Genomic DNA, 25,824 nt, shown 5'->3' with positions numbered 1-25,824 from the left:
CTAGCTGCAAAAAGGGGAAAAAGCAATTATTCTCCTTCTCTGACAGAATTATAGTCAAGAAAAAATGGAGTATCCTTACAAGAGCTTAGAAAATTACAGAATGCCATCCAAGTGCAGCAGTAACTAGGGCAGGGTGATTGGGTCTTTGGTCTAGAACGATGGCCCTGGGGCCAGATGCTTTGGGCTGAGGACGTTTATGCGGCCTTCGGGTTATGGCAAATGGGCTGAGGGGGAGACAGAGTGTGAGCTTTTGTTTTTACTAGAGTCCGGCCCTCCCACAGTCTGAGGGACTGTGAACTGGCCCCTATTTAAAAATGTTGAGGATCTCTGGCCTAGAAGAAAGGTATCAAACCTTCATGTGACTTACCATACTTATGAATGTCCCCCAACTAGGTTAAAATATAACTTAAAAAAAAAAAAAAAGAAAAGAAAAAAGGAAAGCGAAAAAAAGGAAGAAAAAAAGAGAGAAATGTAGAGGGCCAGAACTCTGGAGAAGAATACTTGAAACAAGGATACTTACAACAAAGTGTTAACTCAGTGGAATTGATGAGCTGATGGTTTTCTAGTACACAATGATGTGGTGGTTCTCTAGTTCACACATACATAGTGTGCTATAACGATGCAATCATACCAAGGTATTTAAGGGCTGAGAGAGATTGTAAATGAGACATTCCATTTTCGACCATCCTCCTGGTGGCTCTCCTGCTTCCTGAGAAGCACTAAGATCAAGGCTGGTGCTGAGGTCCTCCAGAAAGCGAGCCTGAACATCGCAGAGAAAGAGAAAGAGAGGGAAGGAGGGAGAGAAAGAGGGAAGGAGAGAGGACCTGAAAAAGGAAGGAAGGAGAGAGGGACAGCACTACAAGAAGCAGTCTCTCCAGCAATGCCCTTAAAGTATTATTGGTTTCCTTGGCTTCAGGCCATATCCTACACCCCATTTTGAACATACACACATACAACTTAAAATTTGTCCTACCTGAAGTTTGTGCTTAGCACAATTCCTGGCACGCAGTAAGTTTTTTTTTTTTTTAATTTTCAATAGTATTTTATTTTTATATTTTATATTATTTTTCCAAATATATGTAAAGATCGTTCTCAACATTCAATTTTGTAAAACTTTATATTCCAAATTGTTCTCCCTCCCTCCCTTCCCAAGACAGCAAGCAACCTGATATAGATTATATATGTGCAATTCTTTTATTTCCATCTACACCCAGAGAAAGAACTGTAGGAACTGAATGTGATTCACAATCTAGCATTTTCACTCTTTTAGTTGTTGTTTGCCTGCATTTTATTTTGCTTCTCATCTTTTTTTCTGGTTTGGTTTGATTTTTCTTGTGCGGCAAGATAATCCTATAACTATGTATGCATATATTGGATTGCACATGTATTTCTACCATGTTTAACCTATTTTGGGCTTCTTGCCGTCTGGGGGGTGGTGGGGGGAAGAGGGGAAATTTTGGAACACAAGGTATTGCAGGCGCTAATGTTGAAGAATTGTCCAGCGTGTGTTTTGAAGAAAAGAAAAAAAAAGCTTTAATAAGGGGAAAAATAGAGATATTTCCAGGTTTTTCATGTTGGGAAGAAAACTCAGGCCAAAAGGGGAGGAAAAGCCACGAGAAAGGGAAAACAAAAAAGAAAACGCTCCGACCCGCCTTCGGTCTCCCGCTCTCTCCGGGCGGGGGCGCGTTTCCGTCCTGTCTGCGGGAGCCGCCTAGTCCCACGGTGGTTACCGCTGCACTCGCCCAGGGAGTCTCAGCAGACACTGACTGCCTGCTTTCCCCAGGCACTCCCTAGCCCGGACGCAGCGCCCCCTACGGCGGGCCCTCGCAGCGCCTGCGAATACTCTCCCATTGCTCCTCCTCGCAGCTGCTGCTCGGAGCTGTTCTCCCCCGGTTGGAGATGAGGAAACTGCATCCTGCCGGACCTCCGTTCTGGGCCGCGTCCTCCCCCGCCGCGGCGCCTCGTGCCCTGGGGAGGCGCCTCCCCGCCGGGACTCCATCTCCGCGCCGAGGAGCCCGCTACACTCCGGACCACCGACGGCCGGCCCCGGGCTAACTTTCCCCGGAGAACCGCGCGTTACAGACAAAGACCTCGCTTCCTTTGGGGCGGTCCCGAGGAGGCCCGGACTGCTGGGCACTGCTGCCCCCTAGTGGGCGCCGGGAGGCGGTGACTCGCGCCGGCCTGCCGCGGACGTCGGACTGTCAGAGGCCCGAGCCGCTCCATTTTCCAGCTCGATCTCACACGGGTTGGTAGCCCGCCATTTGCCCGGGGTATGGTCCCAGGCTTAGGGCAGGAGGAGAGCCGGGCCTCTGGCTGCAGCTTTAGCAGTCCTTGCCGAGCCCGGCACTGGGCGCTCGGCCGCAGGCGTCCCGGGACACTACCCCGAGGCAGCCGTCCGAGAGCGGGCTCGGGGTGCGGGTCCGCGGGTCCGTGCTCCGACCCGTGCCGTCCACAAGAGGGCAGCAGAGGCTGCCGAGGAGACTCCGTGCGTCCGAAGTCCGGGAATGGAAACCAAGCTCTCCCGGAGAATCCATGGAAAATGATCTGGAGGAGGAAATGGCACATTGCTCCAATAATTTTGTCATGAAAACCCCAAAGGGGGGCAGCTAGGTGGCGCAGTGGATAGAGCTCCAGCCCTGAAGTCAGGAGGACCCGAGTTCAAATGTGACCTCAGACACTTAACACTTCCTAGCTGTGGGACCCTGGGCACGTCACTTAACCCCAACTGCCTCAGCCCTCCCCCCAAAATTAAAAAAAGTCTATCTTGGAAATGAGTGTAAACTGTGAGCATTTTTTTTTTTGTTGTTGTTGTTTCTCTTCCCAGATTATTTTTACCTTGAGAATACAATCCTTCCTTTGCAACAGCAACAACAACAAAATTCGGTTCTGCACATTTATATTGTACCTAGGATATACTATAAGATATTTAATACGTATGGGAATGCCTGCCATCTAGGGGAGGGGGTGGAGGGAAGGAGGGGAAAAACTCGGAACAGAAGCGAGTGCAAGGGATAATGTTGTAAAAAAAAAAAAAAATTACCTATGCATACGTACTGTCAAAGAAAATGTTATAATTATAAAAATTAATTTTAAAAAAGTCTATCTTGTTCTTACTGTGTACAATGTTTTTTATGAGAAGAACCAAGAGAACATTGTACACAGTAAGAACAAGATTATGTGATGACCACCTCCCCCCACGATGCGGTGACTCAAAGCAATTGCAATAGACTTGGGATGGAAGATGCCAGTCCCATCCAGGGAGATGTGGGAGAGAACTGTGGAGACTGAGTGTCGATTAAAGCATAGCATTTTCACCTTTTTATTTGTTCTGTTCTTTCTCATGGATTTTCCCCTTTGGGTCTGATTTTTTTTTTTTTTTTTTTTGCATAACATTACTAATATGGAAATAGGTTTAAGAGGAGTGTACGTGTCTAACCTATATCAGATTGCTTGCTCTCTTAGGGAGGGGGAAGGGAGAAAAATTTAGAACAAAATTTTACAAAAATGTATGTTGATCGGATGGACTTGGCTCTTTTTAACAATGAGATAACTCAGGTCAATTCCAATAGACCTGTGATGGACAGAGTCATCTGCATCCAGAGAGAGGATTATGGGGACTGAATGTGGATCACAACATAATGTTTTCAACATTTTTGTTGTGGTTTGCTTGCTTTTTTTTTTCTTTCTTATTTTTTTTTCCTTTTTGATCTGATCTTTCTTATGTAGCATGATAAATATGGAAATATGTTTAGAAATATTTAACCTATTTAACCTATATTTGGATTACTTGCTGTCTAGGGAAGGAGAGTGAGGGAAGGGAAGGGAGAAAAAAATTGGAACACAAGATTTTGCAAGAGTGTGTATTAAAAACTATCTTTGTGCTGATTTTAGAAAGGCCTAGAAAGATCTACATGAACTGATGCTGAGTGTAAAATGCAGAATTAAGAATATATTGTACATAATGACAGCAAGAATGTGTGATCAACTATGAAAGACTTCTCAAAGTTCTTCTCAATGATTCAGTGATCCAAAGCAATGCTGTTAGACTTTGGTTATATGGAGATTTAATGCAAATCAATACATGCTACTTTCACTTCTTTTTTCTGTTTTTTTTTTTTTTCCTCTCCCATGGTTTTTCCCTTTTGCTTTAGTTTTTCTCTCCCATATGATCCATAAAACAATGGGTACTAAAAATAAATAAAATAAAATATTAAAAATAGAAAAAGAAAACTATCTTTGCACGTATTTTGAAAATAAAAAGCTATTCGTAATGAACTGAACCAGCTACACCCAGCGAAAGAATTCTGGGAGATGACTATGAACCACTACATAGAATTCCCAATCCCTCTATTTTTGTCCACCTGCATTTTGGATTTCCTTCGCAGGCTAATTGTACACTATTTCAAAGTCCAATTCTTTTTGTACAGCAAAACAACTGTTTGGACATGTATACATATGTTGTATTTAATTTATACTTTAACATATTTAACATGTATTGGTCAACCTGCCATGGGGGGGGGGGAGGAGGGGAAAAATTAGAACAAAAGATTTGGCAATTTTCAATGTTGTAAAATTACCCATGCATATATCTGGTAAATAAAAACTATTAAAGAAAAGAAAAGAAAAGAAAAAGCTATTATTAAAAAATTTTTAAATACATTTCCATGTAAAAAAACCTAAATTATTTGTTCATGTTAAGTTCCTTGAGATTGATCTTTGATATTAGTTCTTATATGTTAATTTTTTTATTAAGTTCAGGTTTGGTTGATAGAAAGTTCTGAAAATCTCCAAGTTTATTGAATGTCCATTTTTTTTCTCATTCAATATTGTGGATAATTTTGCTGGGAAAAATGTATATTGAGAATTGTCTTTACCTGATTTGGAAAAATAAAATACTATTGAAAACCCCCTACTTATTAAACACCTACTAGGTGCCAGATATCATGCTAAGTACTAGGTCCATCCTCTCTTCATTATGCTACTCACAGTTTCTTAGAAAGTAAACTCCTTAAGGACAGGGACTATTTAATTTTTGTCTTTGTATTACTATTACCTAGCACAGTGCTTAATAAATGTTTATTGACTGCCTCTTTTTATAGAAATTATTGCCTCGGTTTCTTCATCTATAAAATGGGAATAATAACAGCACCTATCTTGCAGAGTTATTGTGAGGATATAATGAAGGAACATATTTGTAAAGTGCTTTGCCATCCTTAAAGTGTTTAAATAAATGCTATCGATTATTATTTTACATAAGATAAATCATAAAATCACATGAAAAGCCACAGGCGGGAGAAAGCCCTTACAAAGAATTGTATTCACCCAGAAGAGAGGACTGTAGGAACTGAGTGTGGATCATAACATGGCATTTTTCGTTGTTTGCTTGCACTTTGTTTTTTTCTAATTTTTTTCCTTTTTGATCTGATTTTTCTTATGCGGCATCATAATTGTATAAATATATTGGATTTAACATATATTTGATTACCTTCTATCTAAGAGGAGGGGCGAGGGGAAGGAGGGAAAAATTTGGAACACAAGGTTTTGCAAGGGTCAGTGTTGAAAAATTACCCATGCATATGTTTTGTAAATAAAAAACTTGAATAAAAATTTTTTCAAAGCAACCCCCCCCACATATTCTAACATGTTTAACATATGTTGGATTACTTGCCATCTAGGGGAGAGGCTGAGGGTAAGGGAGGGAAAAATTTGAAGCGCAAGGTTTTGCAAGGGTCAATGTTGAAAAATCATCCATGCATATGTTTTGAAAATAAAAAACTGTAACAAAAACAAAGCAAACAAATAAAAAAAATCAAAAAATTGTATTCTCAGCTCATCCCTTTGATCCTAAATGGTGCCTTTGGGCCTCCTCCACTTTGTGCCTTTCTCTGGTTGTTTTGTAGTAAGTAATTTTTTAAATTAATAAGCATTTTTTTCTCTCTCCTATCTCCAACACCCCCCCCCCAAAAGAAAAGAAAACAAACATATGTATAGCTAAATTGTATGTAATGGAGGCCTGTCATTAGAAATATAGTCCTTTGATTCTGTCCTAATATACATTTATGTGTGTATCCATACATATACATATATATGTATATGTATATATGTATAAAGATGCATTGCCATTCTACCTGGTAGAAAAAACACTTTTAAATTTAATCTGCATTATTAACAACAACGCAGTGAATTTGTAGTATTTGCCAATTTCAGAAGTGTAAATGTTCACATTGAAAATGTAATAACCAGGGGCAGCTAGGTGGCGCAGTGGATAGAACACCATCCTTGAATTCAGGAGGACCCAAGTTCAAATGTCACTTAACCCCAGCCTCAGGAAAAAAAAAAAGAAAAGAAAATGTAATAACCAGTTTTTCTAAGCCTTTATGAACTGGTTTCAGCATACCCCTGCATGTCTCTCTCCTAAATATTCATAATCTACTGTCTTTTTCTTAATTGTTGATTCATTTTAATCATGCCTGTCTCTTCATTGCTCCATTTGGGGTTTTTCTTGGCAAAAATACTTGAGCGGTTTGTTATTTCCTTCTCCAACTCATTTTACAGATGAGAAAACTGAGGCAGAAAGGGTCAAATGATTTACTCAAATTCTGAAGCAGGATTTGAAGAGTCTTCTTGTAGCTGTCAATCTCTAGGCTACATGAAAGGAAAAGACTTTCAAATATGAATATAAATATTGTATATAATAATATATAATATATAATAAAATTATATATAAAAATAAATAAAAATAAAAATTATTCAAGAACAAGATGAGGTGCACATCAACTCAATTGTGTTGACTGTTAATGGGGTTGTCCCATCGATGTTTTCATTGTGTTTACATCAAGCTTACATCCTAATACTTTTTTCCAACTACATAAAGCCGTCTTTTTATCCACCTGAGCATGAGTCTTTTGAACACTAAGCATAAGAGAACAATAGTAAGATAGTAGCTTATCTATGTTCTGTGTGTCTCAGAACTCCATCAAAAAAAAAAAAACAGAAAAATTAAGATAGCAATAACAATCACAAACAACAAATAGCATCCTGTACCCAAAGGATCATCCCAGACAAAATTGCCACCTGCAATTGAATGAACATAATACTGACCTCATAATAATGCAGAAGCAAAGCTTTAAGTTAATGTTATCTATTGTGAATACTCAGAACATCCAAATTTTATAGAATGAAAAGCTTTTGAAATATAGAGACTGGTAGAAGAAAAACAAGATGGGAGAAGGAGGGCTTTGGAGAGTTGGCTAGGGAGGAGTTGGGCACAAGAGGAGTATTATAGCTCATTTGTTTTGTCTGTTCATACAGCTGTCTTTTATTGAGTTTACAGAAGATAAACTAATGTGGCCAAGGTTTAATTCAATTTGAAAAAGTGATTAGTGGGCAGCTAGGTGGCACAGTGGACAGAGCACCAGCCCTGAAGTCAGGAGGACCTGAGTTCAAATTTGACCTCAGACACAACACTTCCTGACTGTGTGACCCTGGGCAAGTCATTTCACACCAATTGCCTCAGGGGAAAAAAGTCATCAGTTGGTGAGATTTTGCAGTGGATGGAACTCCTGTGTCAGATCCTTACTTAGATGTGTGACCCTCAGTTTCCTTATCTCTTATAGAAGGATAATAATAGAACCTTACTCCCAGGGTTTTGTAAGAATCAAATGAGACTGAAATTTTTGTAAAGTGTTTAGCACAATAACTTGCACTATGTAAATGCCTTTGCTTCTCCTGCCGTTATTTTATTGACTTCCAAAACAGTTCACCGAATGGGATAATGATTTTGTCCCTGGATTCTTTTTTATTCTGAGTTTCATTGACTATAAGATGGAAAAAATGAGATTAATAATAATAATACCAAACATTTGGATGTTGCTAGGAGGTTTATAGAGTGCTTTACATAACTTCCCTATGTAGATATTATCTCATTTGTTCCTCTTAACAACCATGTGAGACTGGGGCTCTTATTACCCCCATTTTACAGATGAGAAAACAAGAGTAAGAGAGTTTTAGTTACTTGCCCACAGTCACACAAAATTTGGAGATAGAAAGACTTGGATTCAGATGTTGTCTGTTTGGGTTGTTTTTCTGCCAGTCTGTAGGCCTGCATATAAGTTCTTTTTGCATTTTTTGCTGCTGTGTAAATCAATTTTTTCCCCTGTGTTTAATGACTAATTTGCCTGAGTGTTTTGCTAGGGAGCTAAGAACTTTTTTAGAGAAAATGAGCTAGATACTGACATTAGCAGGGGCCCTGTGTGGGAAAATGAGCCAGAGAGATTTGTTTTTCCAATTATCAAGCATTTTTCCTCCCCTGTACCTCTCTCCACTGGGAAAAAAGAAGAAAAAGAAAACTCTTTTAATAAATAAGCATAGTCAAGCATAATAAATTCCCATTATGGTCACATCCAATAACAATATTGATAGCTAATACTTGTACGATGCTTATTACATGCCAGCCCCTGTGCTAAGCACCATACAATTATTATCTCATTAGATCTAAAAATGTGTGTCTCGTTCTGCATGTTATCCATCACCTCTTTGTCGGGAGGTGGGTAACATCCTTCCTCATCGGTATCGGTCCTCTGGCAACATGATTGATCACTGCACTGACCAGAGTTAAGTGTTTTAAAGTTGTTTGTTTTTTTTTTACATTGTTGATGTTTCAGTATAAATTGTTCTTCTATTTCGCTGTGCATCAATCCATACAAGTCTTCTCAAAGTCTCTGAAACAGTCTCTTCAATTTATTTCAATGTACCAGTGGTCCATCACATTCTTATACCATAGCTATTCAGCCATTTTCCCTTAATTTCCAGTTTTTTTGCCACTACAAAAACAAACAAAACAAAACAAAATCTTGCTACCTATAGGATTTCTTCTTCTTCTTTTTTATCAACTTGGATTATAAACCTAATAATATTATTGCTGGATCAAAGGATATGATATAGTTAGTAAATTTTAGAGTTGCATAGTCACAAATTGCTTTCCAGAATGGCTAGACCAATTCTTACCTCCAACAGTATATCAGTGGACCTGTTTTCTTATAATGTTTGCAGCATTTTCTTTTTTGTCAGTTTTTCTGTCATCCAGTTTAATGGATATGAGATGGAATTTCAATTGCTTTAATGTGCATTTCTCTAATTATTAATGTTAGGAGCATTTTTATGTGACTGGTGATAACTTCCTTAGATAATTGCCTATTCTTATCCTTTGACCATTTAACAGTTGGGGAATGTCCCTTATTCTTATAAATGTGAATCCATTCCTTATATATCTTGGAAAATATACCCTTGTCAAAAAAAATTGCTGCAAAGGTTATTTTCTTTCTCTTTTCTCACCTTCTCTGTTTTTTACTAAAACTTTTTATTTTTAAAACATATGCATAATTTTCAGCATTCATTCTTGTAAAACCTTGTGTTTCAATTTTTTTTCTCCCTCCCTTCTCTCTACTTCTCCCCTAGACAGCAAGAAATATAATATATGTTAAATATGTGCAATTCTTCTATATATATTTCCACAATTATCATGCTACACACAAAAAAAAATCAGATCAAAAAGGAAAAAAATTAGAAAGAAAACAAAATGCAAGCAAACAACAACAAAAAGAGTGAAACTGCTATATTGTGATCCACACTCAGTTCCCACAGTCTTTTTCCTGGGTATAGATGGCTCTCTTCATCACAAGACCATTGGAATTGGCCTGAGTCATCTCACTGTTGGAAAGAGTCACATCCATTAGAATTGATTATTATCCAATCTTATGTCATATACAATGATCACCTGGTTCTGCTCACTTTACTTGGCATCAGTTCATGTAGATTTCTCCAAGCTTCTCTGAAATCATCGTGTTGATCGTTTCTTATATAACAATAATATTCAATAATATTCATATACCATAACTTATTTAGCCATTCTCCAATTGATGGGTATCCACTCAGTTTCCAGTTTCTGGCCATTACAAAAAGAGCTCCCACAAACATTTTTGCACATGTAGGTCCCTTTCCCTCCTTTAAGATCTCTTTGGGATATAGGCTCAATAGAAACACTGCTAGATCAAAGGGTACACACAGTTTGATAGTCCTTTGAGTATAGTTCGAAATTGCTCTCCACAATGGTTGGATCATTTCACAGTTCCACCAACAATGTATCAATATCCCAGTTTTCCCACATCCCCTCTGACATTTGTCATTATCTTTTCCTGTCATCTTAGCCAATTTGAGAGATGTGTAGTGGTACCTCAGAGATGTCTTAATTTGAATTTCTTTGATTAATAATGATTTAAAGTATTTTTTTCATATGACTAGAAATGGTTTCAATTTCTTCATTTGAAAACTGTCAGTTCATATCTTTTGACATTGATCAATTGGAGAATGGCTTGAATTCTTATAAATTTGAGTCAATTCTCTATATTTTAGAAATGAAGTCTTTATCAGAAACTTTGGATATCAAAATTTTTCCTAGTTTATTGCTTCCTTTCTAATTTTATCTGCCTTGCTTTTGTTTGTATAAAAACTTTTTAACTTAATAAAATCAAAATTATCCATTTTGCATTCTATAATGTACTCTAGTAGTTCTGTGGCCACAAATTCTTGCCTTCTCCACAAATCTGAGGGGTAGACTATCCTTTGTTCTTCTAATTTGCCTATAGTATTCTTTATGTCTAAATCACGAATCCATTTCAACCTTATTTTGGTATAGGATGTTAGGTGTGGGTCAGTGCCTAATTAATTTCCAATTTTCCCAGCAATTTTTTTCAAATAGTGAAAAGATGGGTCTCCATAGTGTCCACCATACTCCACCATTATGCCAGAAACTGGGATCTTTGGGTTTATCAAACACTAGGTTACTATAAGTCATTGACTATTGTATCTTGTGAACCTAACCTATTCCACTGATGCATTACTCTATTCCTCAGCCAGTACCAAATGTTTTTGATGACTGGTGCTTTATAATATAGTTTTAAATCTGGTACAGCTAGGTTAACTTCTTTCGCATTTTTTTCATTAATTCCCTTGAAATTCTTAACCTTTTGTTCTTCCAAATGAACTTTGTTATTATTTTTTCTATTTCTGTAAAATAATTTCTTGGGTTTGGTATGGCACTGAATAAGTAGATTAATTTAGGTAATATTGTCATTTTTGTTATATTAACTCAGCCTACCCATGAGTACTTGACATTTTTCCAGTTAATTAGATCTGACTTTATTTGTGTGGAAAGTGTTTTGTAATTGTGTTCATATAGTTCCTGACTTTGCTTTGGCAAGTAGACTCCCAAATATTTCATATTATCTGCATGCATTTTAAGTGTAATTTCTCTTTGTATCTCTTGCTGCTGGACTTTGTTGGTAACATATGAAATGCTGATTATTTATGTGGATTTATTTTGTATCCTGCAACTTTGCTAAAAGTATGAATTGTTTCTAGTAGTTTTTTGAGTTGATGCTCTAGGATTCTCTAAATGCATCATCATATCCTCTGCAAAGAGTGATAATCCTCATTACCCATTCTAATTCCTTTCATTTCTTTTTCTTTTATTTTTGCTAAAGTTAGCATTTCTAATATAATATTGAATAGCAATGGTGATAGTGGACAACCTTATTTCATTCCTGATCTTACTGGGAATAGTTCTACTTTATCCCCATTACATATGATCCTTGCTGATGATTTTAAATAGATGCTACTGGTCATTAAGGAAAACTCCATTTATTCCTATATACTCTAGTGTTTTTAACAGGAATGGGTGGTGGATTTTGTAAAATGCTTTTTCTGAATCTATTGAGAATCATATGATTTTTATGAGTTTGGTTATTGATATAGTCAATTATGCTAATAGATTTCCTAATACTGAACTATTTGTGCATTACTGGTATAAATCCTACTTGGTCATGGTGTATCATCCTGGGGATAACTTGCTGTAATCTTTTCAAATATTATTTTCTCCAATTATATTTCCTAGAAAAAGTGATTTCAGGAGCTTTTTACTTGCAGTGCTTTTGTTTGTGAATACTTTTTAAATTTTAGGGAATCAAAATTGTCCAGTTAATCTTCTGGGATCCTCTCTATCCTTCATTTGGCTCAAAAGTTCACAGGGTTTGGAGCTAGAGGAGATCTTGGAGATGACTTCATATGACTCCCTTATTTTACAGACTAAAAAAAACAAACAAACAGAGGCTTAATCTATTTTAAATCTAGCATTCCTGTCATTGTATCATACTATCATTCACTGAATACCTGAATTATGGCTATCTAGGTAAGCCTGATATTCCCCATCCTCTACCCCCATTAGACTATTAACTTGAGAGAAAAGGAGGATGTGTTTTGGGTCTCTGTAGTGACTATCATACTCCTCTGCTCACACTAGGGTCTTGGTATTTTTTGTGTTACAGGCCATAATCAGAGGGACCCTCCCAACTGCCTCTGACTTCATCCCTTGGAGCATGTCTGGATCAGTGACACATCCATCCTGGCTTTTCAGTGGGTCATGTGTCCCGGCTGGAAGGCTCGGTGCTTTGGAAAGTACAATACAACCTGGGTGGTCTCTCCATCCCATCATAGCCGAAGGAGGTGGGGTTTGGAGAGGTGGCTGTGTCAGAGAGATTTGGTCATCACGCCAGGAAAAGTCTCCCACTCAGTAAACCTTAAAGCTGGAGTTCTTAACCTTTGTTGTGACCTCTATCCCTCTGGGCAGTCTGGTAAAGCCCATGTATACCTCCTCAGAGTAAACTCTGAAAATAATATAAAATGAAATATATAGGAATACAAAGGAAACCTGTTATATTGAAATAAAGATGCAAATTTTTTTCCCATCCAAGTTCAGAGTTTCCCTGAAATTTATGCACATGGTCCCTAGGTTCAGAATATTTGTCTTAAAGGGGATATTTCTATCCTTTAGACCTTTGTCTGTTCCCATCTGTCAAGTGTGTCTCTCCTTTGGGGGGAAGGAGAATGCAGAGAAAGGCACCCTTCCTACTTCTTCCAGAAATGGCAAACTGTTCACACATGGTGGTCAACACATGGGCCTTAAAGCCCTGGCTGTTTCTTGTGCTCTGTCCATCTGTCCTGAACGACTGACCGGCGATCCTCAGATGAACACTGGAGGCAAAAGCATGTAAGATTAAGAAATCAGGGGTACTTTAGTCAGTACAAGAAATACTCCTTACATCTATTATATAGCACTTGAGATGCTATATAATGAGATGACAAAAGAAATGTTAAAAGCACAAAAACTCAAAAGTATGCTTTGATTAAACAGTAACTTAAAAATACTATTACACTTTCTTAGGAGGCTGATACTTACAACATGAAGCATTTTGCGGGGCTATTGTACAGACATTTCCTGCTCACCTTACCTCTATACTGTCTCCTTCAAGGTCCATGGCTTCTGGCAAGCCAGGCCAGGCCTCTTCCTTCTGGAGGTGGTTGCTTTAGCATGTTGTTGTGCCTAAATTATTGATGGTATCATGTGTAGTGTATACAGTGCCGGCTTTAAAAGGACCTCAATTTGAATCTTGTCATAAATTGCTAATTGGATAATTATTTTTTGAGCCTTGGTTTCTGGATCTGTAAAATGGGATTAATAATAGAACCTATTTTGCAGGATTAATATAAGAATTGAGATAATGTATGTAGAGTGCCATGAACTTAAAACATTATATAAATATGAAGCATTATTATTATTTTAGGTTATTTATATTATATCCTCTTGATGCCCCAGATAACTTCCCAAGACTGTTAAATTACAAGAAATGTTGCCAATCTGCATTGGTGGAGGGAATTTTCAGGTTGGGATTTTCCTATATTGTTGAAACCCCCTGATTCCCCACTCCAAAAAAAGAGGTTCTTTGTATGTGTCATAGCCACTAGAGGATTGTAAATTCCATGAGGGCTTCATATCTACCCCAGGACATGGGACGGCACCCTGGGTGTCGTAGGCATGAGATGTTGATTGAATGGCTGACCAGAGCTAGCCCAGAGCCTGCAGATGGGGAACTTCTCTGATAAGGCTGTACTCTGATAAAGCGGCTGGGCTCAGGCAACTTTCTATTCTGAGCAGTGACAGATCTGAGGAGATCCCTGAACACAAGCATAAAAAGAAAGGCCATCCAAGTAAAGTACCAGATCACAGGGCCCCACAAGGCCCCAGGGATGGGTTTTCCCCTGAGTACTTGCCCTTAGGTCTGTGGTGCAATGATAATCTTGAGCTGCTTTTGCTGGACAGCTCGAGTCTCAGAACAGGCTTTGTAGGCTCAGGGACAGGATTAGATAGCTAAGGGCTCTTTAGGCTGGAGGTAAGGGGATAGTGGGGGTGGGGGGAAAGGGGACCTCAAGGAGGAATGATTCCTTCCAACTTCCTGCAACCACACATTTCTCAGTTCCAAATAATAATTCTCATTAAGATGTTAAAAGCACAGACTGTAGTTTCTGAGATGTCATTGATCTTGAATTATTGAAAATTTGCTAATCATAGTTTATTTATTTTCCTTTTTTTAGCTTTTTATTTTCAAAATACATGCATAGTTTTGTACATTCACCCATGCAGTCTTGTTCCAATTTTTTTCTCTCTTCCTTCCTTTCCCCTCCTCTCCCAGACAAGTAATCCAATATATGTTAAACGTGCACAATTCTTTTATACATATTTCCACAATTATGCTGCACAAGAAAAATCAGATCAAAAAGGGAAAAAATAAGAAAACAAAAAGCAAGCAAACAATAACAAAAAAGGTGAAAATACTGTGTTGTGATCCACACTCAGTCCCCACAGTCTGATGCAGATGGCTTTCTCCATCACAAGTCCATTTAGCCATAGTTTATAAATTGACTTTTAATTATTCAGAAAAAAAAAAGATTTTTAAAAGCACTTCATTTGAACTTTTTGAAAACAGTTTTATTAGAGAGGCAGAATCCATGTTATTTTCACTTTACAGATGAAGAAACTGAGGCTCAGGGAGGGTACATGACTTAGGATCATTAGCTCATGGATTTAGAGCTGACAGAGATGTGGGTTAGATTGCTAAGGAGCGTCAGAGCCTGGGATTTACTCCCAGTTCTCTCCTGACCCAGAATCTGATGCCTTTTCTATAGGCCCACTTCTAAACGCAGAACTTAGGACCACAACTCAGGGACAGGTGCTTCTGACCTCGGGTGGCAGTTCTATCTGGGTCGAGGATAAAGGAGTGGAGGAAGAGTTTCCAATAAAACGGTTTTGCAGACTTGCCATCTAAAAGGGGTGCCTCTAATGTATCTACAGGGACATCTAGATGGTGATTTAAGATCTGCAAAGTGCTTTATTTCCTATAATGAACCCCACAGCTTTGGGAGATAGGCTCATATTCCTGGGATTATTATCTCCATTTTATGGACCAGGAGACTAAAGCACAGACAGGTTAGCTAGGTTTACGGCACTCTCGGAGCCTGTCTGCAGTTCCTGAGGTCAGCTTTCTACCTCCTGGAGCACCTTGGCTCTCTCTCAAACACCTTCCCCTGTTACCAGTACAGGTATAACTCTGGTACCCTAGAAGATGACGAGCAGCTCCAGCTGAAGACATCCCTATGGGAACTGTCAGGGGCCGAGTGGAGAGACCCCCTCCTTCTGATTCCTGGCCCGATACCAGAAGGGCTTCAAAGATGGCTTCCCCCCACCTCCCAGCAAGCCCTAAATGACAGTGGAAGCAGGCTGAATTTGGGAGTCTGAAGTCGTGGTTTTCAATTGAGCCCCTGTCATTTACCGCCAATAAAGGCAGTTAAGTTGGAATGGAAGCCTGGCCTAGAGTTGTGAAGACCTGAATTAAAATCTGGCTTCAGCTGTGTGATCCTGGCCAAGGCACTCCCTCTATGCTGCCTCAGTTTCCTCATCTGAAAAATGGAGATAATAGTATCTCTTACCTCCTGGGGTTGTTGTGAGCATCAAATGAAAAAAATTTTGGTAAAGTGCCTGGCACATAATAGGCACTTATAAATGTTTATTTTCTTCCTCCTTCCCTTCCTTCCTTCCTCCTCCCTCTGTCCCTCCTTTTCTTCCCTCCCTCCTCCCTGTTCCCTTACTCCTTTCCTTCCTCCCCCTTTATGTAGGCCTCAGTTTTAAAACTGCACACAGTGAGTTCTCCTCAGACTTCTCAATCCCAGATAACGAAGCCAGGCGCACCCGGGGGGCTTTAAGGTGCCAAGCACGCATGCACACACACCCGTATAATACACGCTCATACACATGCACAAGTACATTCGATCCTCACAGCGACGCTCTTACTGCTCCCATTTTACAGATGGAGAACAAGCTGCCCACGGGCCACACAGTTAGTGCCTGCTGGGCAAGGGGTGATTCAGTGTCGGGGCCCCCGCCAGGGCCGGCGCCATCCAGCGTGCCACCTCTCAGCCGGCCCCGGCCCTCCGAGTCCCGCCGCCGCCCCCCTCCCCCCCACCAGTAGCTTCGCCCCCTCCGAGGCCCCGAGCCGCCTAGCGGCCCCGCCCCGCCCAGCTCCCTCTGGGGCCGGGCCGCGGGGGCCGGTGTCGGTTTCCATCCCCCGGGCCGGGGGCGGGAGCGCGGCCCCTATCGCTTTCTCCATCGGGGCGGGCGGACAGTCCTTGGAACTCGGACAGTTTCGTGTGCCCGCCCCCGCGGCCCGGCCGCCTTCCAAGTGTTCCTCTGGAATCCACGCTCGGGTAAACACCCGGGGAAGAGGAAATTGGCCAAGCAAACAAGCGCGGCCGATCGCATCTGGGTGACGGCTCCCCGGAGCAGCGCCTGCTGACGCACTCGCTGCCTTTTTCCCTACCTAGGCCTCCGGAGGAGAGGGGGAGGGGGCGAGGGAGAGGAGGAGGGGAGAGAAAAGAGAGAGGAAGAAGGGGAAGAAGGGGGGAGGGGAAGAAGGGGAAGGGAGGGGGGCAGGGGAGGCCTGTGACTGGGGCACCTAGGGCCGGGGCTGCTGGGACAGATGCTTCGGGCTGGGGCCGGCCGAGGTCAAGTTAACCGAGCCTTGGAGCCGGGGCAGCTCGCGGGCCGCTGGCCAGACGCCTGGCAGGCTCCCGGGCAGGCTCCTGGCATCTATGGCTTCGCTGCCCTGGCCCGAGGTTAACTCCTTCGCCCTTAACGCGTCCCAGAGCCCGCTTGGGAGCGTAGGCAGCGGTGCAGGTGAAGGGGCTCGCGGGGTTCCCGCGGAGGGTGAGGAGGTGAAGGAGGCGCAGCCCCGTCAGTGGAGGGCGGTTTCACTTCTTCCAGGACTACTAATAACCAAACCGGGAGGAGTAACTAGGCTCCTTAAAATAATTAGCAGCCAGGTGTAGTGGGGGGAGGGGGCTCAACTCGATAGCTGCGTGAGAAAGAGCCAGAGCTTTTACCGATCTAGAAACTCGATATGAGTCAACGGGAGAGAGGCTGCCAGAAAGCCACTCTATCCGCCGGGAGGGAAAGCCCCGGCCTGGCCCAGCGGCCAGAGCACATCTGGTCACAGGCTCGTGGGCTCGGGCGGGAAGGGGCCCTCCCGGGGGAACACTGCCCCAGGCCCCACGGCCTGAACTGTCGGAGGCACCATTTGAAACCAGAGCCTCCGGCTGCAAGTTTACATCAAAATGATCCTCCATCTCCTTCCTCTCGTTCTTAGGAATGAAGGAAAAGATGGCGGGTGAGTGGCCAGGGTCACACAGCGGACGGGGCGCTCCTGACTCCAAATCCAGTGCGCCCCGGGGCAATCCGGACCGCTGATTCCGGTTCTTGTCGTGGCGGCCCTGGGCTCCCGGTGGCCTTAGATATGGCATCCGGAGCCCTGAGAGAGTCACAGAATCCCAACACGGGAGAACGGACAGGACTTCGGCCCCATTTACCCCGCCCAGGGTGACAAGACCAGCAGGGGCCCCAGACTGGCCTGGAACCCAGGCCTTCTTGGATCCAAGGTGGATGGAGACACTGAGCGCTGCCGTCTCTCTCACTGGACATGCTTTGATAGCACCTTTTAAAATGGAAAGTCCAACTTTTCCCTGTCTACCACAAATAAAGTAGCTCGGTGCTTGGCACATCTCCAGTACTGAACACCCGCCTTTTCGTGTATTCCCGGGCTCATGAGGAGCACGTCCAGAGGAGGGTGATCAGGTATGAGATGACCCCAAGTCCTACCATAACAAAGGTCAGTTGAAAGAATTAGCCGAGTTTAACTTGGAGAAGAAAAGATTTAGGATGCACACCATCACCAGCTTTTCAAGTACTCTCTTTTTAGGTACAATTTCTTTCCTTTTTTTGGTAACATCCTTAAAATTTTTTTTTGAGTTCTGAATTCTCTCCCTCCTTCCCCTCCACCCCCACCCACTGAGAAGACGTGCAATGTGATATCAATTATACATGTGAAATCATGCAGAAGAGTTCCATTAGCCATGTTGCAAAAAATAAAATAAATTAAAATAAAAATAGAGTGAACAAAATTTATGCTTCAATCAGCACTCAGACTTCATCCGTTTTCTTCCTGGAAGTGGATCGTATTTTTCACCCTGAGTCGTTTGGGATTGTCTTGGATTTTCATATTGATCCAAGTAGCTAAGTCTTTCACAGTTGATCAGCCTTACAATATTGATACAAATGTGCACAGTGTACTCCCGGTTCTGCTCATTTCACTTGGCTTCAGTTCATTTAGCACTTCCCAGGTTTTTCTGAAACCGTTCAGCTTATCATTTCTGATGGCACGATAACATTCCATTACAATCATAGGCCATGACTTGTTCAGCCGCCCCCTCCCAATGTGTGTCCTCTCAATTTCCAATTCTTTGTCGCCACAAAAAGAGTTGCCATAAATATTTCTGAACATATAAGTCCTAATGGGCAGGAACACTTTTTCTTTTTGTTCTATCATGCCCAGTACACTGCAAATTCTCAAAAAATATTGATGATGGGGGGAAAATTAATTAGGAACTAGACTTAGCTCCAGAACCGGAGGTTGTAGAGAGACATATTTAGGATCCACAGAAGGAAAATCTCCGAACAATTGTTGCCCAAAGTGAAGTCTTCTTTGAGAGCCAGTGAGATTTCCATCACTGGAGGTATGAGTTAAAGCTGTACATCTGCTTGGAACCAGGATTCCTGTTCTGGTCTGGGTTCTCCTGGGTGCCTTCCAGCTGCTTCTCACTGAAATCCTGTGATTCCCCTCACCTGACTCCTAGGTACACACCCCTGCTGATGAGATGTCGATATCCACAGGCAAAAGAAAAACTGGGTCACATTCTTTCCTCTCCCCACAGCCAAGGAGGAGCCTGAAAACCCACAGTAACTGTGACCTGCAGAAAGCTCAGATTCCAAAGTTGAGGAATGCAGAAGGTGTGGTGGCGTTGCCATAGTAACAGCCATGCTCCGAGTCCTTCTCCCCGCTTTCAGGCAGGAGAAGGATCCTACGTGACTGTCACAGCCTGGGCATTTGGGGGACTTGCATTTCTTCGAGTTAATGGGGCATTACTAAAGTCTTGTGCAGTTCATTTTCTCCATTGGAAGGGATCTCAGGTAGGTCAGCCCGTACTGGAGGCAGTCCTCTATCCCATCTACTCAGAATTAAGTGTACAGTGCTCTCAGGATGACCATCCAGCCTTGGTCCATGTCTGTGTCCCAACCACTGTCCACACTGCTGCCAAAGAGCTGAATGACCTTGTCCCTGGACTTTTCTGGCTGTTGGTTTTCTCATCAGTGAAATGAAGACTAGGGCTAAGCTTCTCCTACCTCAACTTTGTGGTCAAGTCCAAGTTGGATTCGCTTTATTCAAGGCTCTTAAGTCATGCGTCTAAAAAGCCATGACTCTGACCTCCAGTGACAGGGAACTCGTGACTTTCAGAGGCAGCCCCAAGCATTGTGAGAAAGTGCTGATCACTAGTCTTCCTTATATGGAACTGAAATCTCAATGTGATCCCTGTGACTTCCCCAGCATAGAGCAGGAGATAAGTGATGGACAGCCTTCATTGCTTCTTTGGCATCTAAAGAAATGGAGAAGGGCCGCCATCATTTTGGGTGGACTTCCTGTGGTAGATTTCCAGAAGCACATACAGATAGGAATCCCTCTGAAGGGCAGGCAGGGATGGTCTGAATTGGTACTGTGTGAGGCGCGCTCATTCAGATGGGAGGGGCCTGCCCTGATTTTCATTCTCTCTTATGGCAGCAAAGCGGACCCTTCCCCTTATAAAACATTGTTGGGGATTTTTCCCCCCATTTCATGCCTCTCAATACATATTAAATTCCCTGAAGTTAGCTACCTTTTTTTTTTTAAATAATAAGTTTTTATTTACCAGATAAGTTCGCTACTTTTAAAAAAATTTTGTCATAAGAAATAGATTTGAGGGATGAGGAACAGAAGCATTTATAAAGCACATACTATATTCTAGGTATTGTACCAAGCACTTTACAAATATTATCTCATTTAATCCTTACAACAATCCTGGGAAGTAGGTGTTATGATTTCCCTCATTTTACAGAGGCAGACAGAAGTTAAATGACTTGTACAGGGTCACACAGTAAATATATAAGGCCAGATTTAAAAACAGGCTATCCTATTAATATGGCAGAAATTAGATATGGATCCACACTTAACACCATATACCAAGATAAGATCAAAATGGGTCCATGATTTAGGCATAAAGAATGAGATAATAAATAGATTAGAGGAACAGAGAATAGTCTACCTCTCAGACCTGTGGAGGAGGAAGGAATTTATGACCAGAGGAGAACTAGAGATCATTATTGATCACAAAATAGAAGATTTTGATTATATCAAACTAAAAACTTTCTGTACAAACAATACTAATGCAAACAAGATTAGAAGGGAAGTAACAAATTGGGAAAATATTTTTAAAAGCAAAGGTTCTGACAAAGGTCTCATTTCCAAAATATATAGAGAACTGACCCTAATTTATAAGAAACCGAACCATTCTCCAATTGATAAATGGTCAAAGGATATGAACAGACAATTCTCAGATGAAGAAATTGAAACTATATCCACTCATATGAAAGAGTGTTCCAAATCACTACTGATCAGAGAAATGCAAATTAAGATAACTCTGAGATATACCACTACACACCTGTCAGATTGGCTAAGATGACAGGAACAAATAATGATGAATGTTGGAGCAGCTGTGGGAAAACTGGGACACTGATACATTGCTGGTGGAGTTGTGAAAGAATCCAACCATTCTGGAGAGCAATTTGGAGCTATGCCCAAAAAGTTATCAAACTGTGCATACCCTTTGACCCAGCAGTACTACTACTGGGCTTATATCCCAAAGAAATACTAAAGAGCGGAAAGAGACCTATATGTGCCAAAATGTTTGTGGCAGCTCTTTTCGTTGTAGCTAGAAACTGGAAGATGAATGGATGTCCATCAATTGGAGAATGGTTGGGTAAATTGTGGAATATGAAGGTTATGGAATATTATTGCTCTGTAAGAAATGACCAGCAGGAGGAATACAGAGAGGCCTGGAGAGACTTACATCAACTGTTGCTGAGTGAAATGAGCAGAACCAGAAGATCACTGTACACTTCAACAACAATATTGTATGAGGATGTATTCTGATGGAAGTGGAAATCTTCAACATAAAGAAGATCCAACTCACTTCCAGTTGATCAATGATGGACAGAAATAACTACACCCAGAGAAGGAACACTGGGAAGTGAATGTAAATTGTTAGCACTACTGTCTATCTACCCAGGTTACTTATACCTTCGGAAGCTAATAATTAATGTGCAACAAGAAAATGGTATTTACACACATGTATTGTATCTAGGTTATATTGTAACACATGTAAAATGTATGGGATTGCCTGTCATCTAGGGGAGGGAGTGGAGGGAGGGAGGGATAATTTGGAAAAATGAATACAAGGGATAATATTATAAAAAATATATATAATAAAAAAAAATTTAAAAAAAACAACAGGCTTTCCTGACTTCAAGCCTAGTGCTCTAGCTACTATATTATGCTTTCTTTATATCCCCTTTGCCTCACATTGTGCTTGGCACATAATGGGGATTTACTAAATGCTCGTTGAATTGGATTTCATAAGATAGCCTTTTAGATAGCTGAAATTAGCTGTTATGTCCTCCTCCCTCTAAAGTCTTCCTTTCCTAAACTAAGCATCCTCAGTTCCTTCTACCAATTCAATTAAATTCTACTTAATTTAATTCAGCATTTAAGTACTTGCTACCTGCAAGGTATAAGCATTGGGGGGAAATTAAAGATTACAAAGGAGCATTCCCTCCCGGCCCTCACCATCCTGATTATTCTCTTCAGCCTGCCCAAACCCCCTCCTAAAATGTGGCACCTATATATGAACACAACATTCCAGATGGGGTCTGTCTGAATGAGTTGGAGGCCAGGGACATGATGGATCACCTCTCTTCTGGAAGCCAAATTCCCATTCAGCTCAACTTCTCTAGGCCAAAAGGCACAACAGCTCTAAGGGCTGTTACTAGGTGGTTTCAGCACCCCATCATCACCTAAATCGTTATATCATTTGAAAGGTTTGAGAAAACTGCATTGTATTGATTTTTCCCTACATCAGCTTCATTTTTAGTATTTCTGCTGTTTTTTCTTTTCTAGAATTATTACTTGGCTATAAAGCAGACTGGTGGAGTAAAAAGAGGTCTGGCTTTGGAGCCAGAAGGTACGATTCCTTCTGTGATCTAGGGCCTCACTGGGCCTCAGTTTCCTATCTCAAAAATAAGGGATCTGATCAGTTGGGGAATGGCTGAATAAATTTTGGTATGTGAATATAATAGATGTTATTGTTCTATAAGAAATGGCAAAAAGGCTGATTTCAGAAGAGCCTGGAAAGACTTAGGTGAACTGATGCCGAGTGAAGTGAACAGAACCAAGAGAACATTGTACAAGACAACAACAAGATTATATGATGATCAATTCTGATGGACTTGGCTCTTTTCAACAATGAGGTGATTCAGGGCAATTTCAATAGGCTGTGATGGAGAGAGCCATCTGAATCCTAAGAGAAGACTATCGGGACTGAATGTGGATCACAACAGTATTTTCACCTTTTTCTTGGTGGTAGTGGTATTTGTTTGCTTGTTAGGTTTTTTTCCTCTTGTGTTTTTTCCCCCTTTTGATCTGATTTTCCTTGTGCAACATGACAAATGTGGAAATATGTTTAGAAGAGTTGTACATATTTAAGCTATAACGGATTGTTTGCTCTAGGGGAGAGTGGAAGGTGGGAGGAAGGGAAATTTGGAACACAAGATCATGCAAAGGTGAATGTTGAAAACTTTCTTTGCATGTATTTGGAAAAATAAGAAACTATTAGTTAAGAAAAAATAAAGAAAATAAGGGGGCTGGACTAGGTGAGCCTTTAGGCCTTGCTCAGCTCCAAAGCCTTTGTCCATATGGAAACCTGAACTATGATTTGCAAGCATACTTAGAAACAAAATATAAATAAATGCTCCTTTAAAGGTATTTGTGGCATTTAAAAATATATATGTGTTTTTGTGAATATACAATATATATGTATACATACATAGATACATATACATACATACATATATGTATTACATATATGTTATTATTTCTAACTAGTGATAATTGGCTATCCATCTACTGAAATGGCTAAAAGAATTTGGCTTCCATTATCCAGACTTAATTTGGCTTTAGGCCTTAATCAATCATTGCTAGTCATAAATAATGATAACTTATGAAATTCTCAAAGGTTTACAAAGAGCTTTACATATGTAGCTTGTTTGGCACTTACACAATTTACACGACAGTGTGCAAGTATAGGATGTCCCAAGAGTCTTGGAACAGTTTTAAGCAGCTTGAGACTGCAACAAAATTTTTGGAACAGTATATTTTCTCTATTTTACAGATGAGAGAATTGAGCTTCAGAATAGTTTTTTCAACTTCTGAGTCCCAGAGTTCACCAATGTTTAAATATGTCTTGTTTTCCCAAGTCCAGTGCTCAAAGACCCTGTATGCTACGAGTCAGCTTCTCAAAGCCGTCTGTTCCATTATTAAATAGTACTAGCTGGTAAAAAGTTTGCTCTTATTTTGAGTTGAATTAGTCCTAGTTATGACATGAAAGATTCGGCTTTTATATTAGGGAGAAAGAGGGAAAGAGAAGAGTTTGGAAAGAAGTTGCCTTAGTAAAAGTGGTTTTTTTACTCCAAAGAGTTTTTCTCTTTTCTCCCAAGTCTCCCATTTGCTGTCCTTTTCCTCTAATTGATTCTTCTACTCATATTCATGTGCTGAGTGCCTACCTTCTTCAAATTTTATACATAGAATCAGTACTAGGTCTTTATCTCAGAGATTAAAAAAAATAATATTTAGAACAGCTCTTTTTTTTGGATGGTAAAGAAGTGGAAACCAAAGAAGTGACTATCAATTGGGAAAAAATAGTATATGATTGGAATACTGTTGAGCTGTAAGAAATGATAAAAAAACAAATTCAGAGAAACCAGGGAAGATTTATGTGAACTAACACAGATTGAAGTGAGTAGAACCAGAAGAACAACTTTCACAATAACAACATTGTCAAATAACATTGTCAAGACAAGTTTGAAAAACTTAAGAATTCTGATCAAATCAATGATCAACCGCAATTCCAAAGAACCTATAAAAAACATGCTATATTCTCTTGATAGGCCTGATGGACTCACAGTATAGACTGAGATTTTTTTTGACCAAAGCAGGAATTTGTTTAGCCTGACTACCACATTTGCTATAAAGGCCTTGTTTTTCTTTCTTTTTCAATTGTGGGAGAGAGGAATGGGATAAAAAATTTTTTTTCTCTTAGTTGAAAAAAATAAAATTTAATAAAACATAATATAAAAATATAATATAAAATAACATAATATATAATATAAATTTTAATTAAAACATAATATAAAATATATAATATATGTTAAATATAAAATATAATAAAACATACAAATTTTACTGTCAGGTAACAATCTGATAAAATCCTTTACTTGCTTACTCAGGAAGTTGAACAAACTTTTCTTGATGCCTCCTCATGGTGGTGAGGTAAGTCTGAGTTTCCCAAGGCAATGCCTGTAGCACTCAAGTGTTGGCAACTTCTGCCACTTTGGAAAGAGGTTCTGAGGACCTAGCTAAGCAATGGAGAGGTCCATTACCAAGTAGACTGATTGCTTGTAGTCAAATTCTTTGGCTATGGCAACCTACAGTGTTTGCCAAAGGCATTTGCCATTGTCAGGAAAGAGCTCCAGGGAAGAGTCCAAAGGGAAGAGGGATTCCCTGTGGATAGTGAGGTCCTCCAGATGCTTCTGTTTTTGGATGACATTATGCAAAGGGCATCAAGCCCCTGACACTGCAAAGACTTCTAAATGAGATCAGAAATCACTCAAAAGAGTTTGGCGCAATTGTAGGAACAGGAACAACTAAGCAGATGAAAAATAGCTAAAGTCCAGATGCAGTTGAATGGGCAATCTATAGAGCTTGTCCATCCCTATATTTATCTTGGACAGATACTGGCAAAGGGATAAGTGAATTGTGCCCAGAATTGAAAAGGCAGAAGAGAGCAGATGAACTGACATTTGGAAAATTACAAAGTTATTTTAATGACTCCAAATTTCTTACTGAAACAATGGCGCATCTTGTTTTTTTTTTTTTTTTTAAATACACTCTTCTTCTTTTATTGTACTGCTGCATTTATACTAAAATATGAAGAAGGCTGAAAAGATTTTTGTATTGTATCTCCCAGGAATATTTGCATAATAATACATCTGACTTAAGTCAAAGAAATAAAGCTCCAATAGCAGAATTGGAGCAGGGGAAGTGAACAAACTTCCTAGGACCCTTGAAATCACAATTGTGAGAACAGCTACTTTTAAAGGGAGCATTAACCCCCTGCTCTTGAATT

At 40.4% G+C, this 25,824-nt stretch overlaps 1 long non-coding RNA gene across 1 annotated transcript; it reads left to right on the top strand.

Annotated features, from left to right (window-relative positions):
• The first annotated feature begins 16,264 nt into the window (after nt 1-16,264).
• LOC141563778 (uncharacterized) lies at nt 16,265-18,008 on the top strand. Its single transcript, XR_012488509.1, has 2 exons — nt 16,265-16,650; nt 17,589-18,008. It is a non-coding gene; the product is annotated as an uncharacterized LOC141563778 (long non-coding RNA).
• The last annotated feature ends 7,816 nt before the right edge of the window (nt 18,009-25,824 follow it).

The sequence above is a fragment of the Sminthopsis crassicaudata genome, chromosome 3 (genome assembly GCF_048593235.1).
Source record: "Sminthopsis crassicaudata isolate SCR6 chromosome 3, ASM4859323v1, whole genome shotgun sequence".
Taxonomy (NCBI): Eukaryota; Metazoa; Chordata; class Mammalia; order Dasyuromorphia; family Dasyuridae; genus Sminthopsis; species Sminthopsis crassicaudata.
The sequence above is the reverse complement of the archived record's forward strand: the minus strand, read 5'-3'. Positions and strand labels throughout refer to the sequence as shown.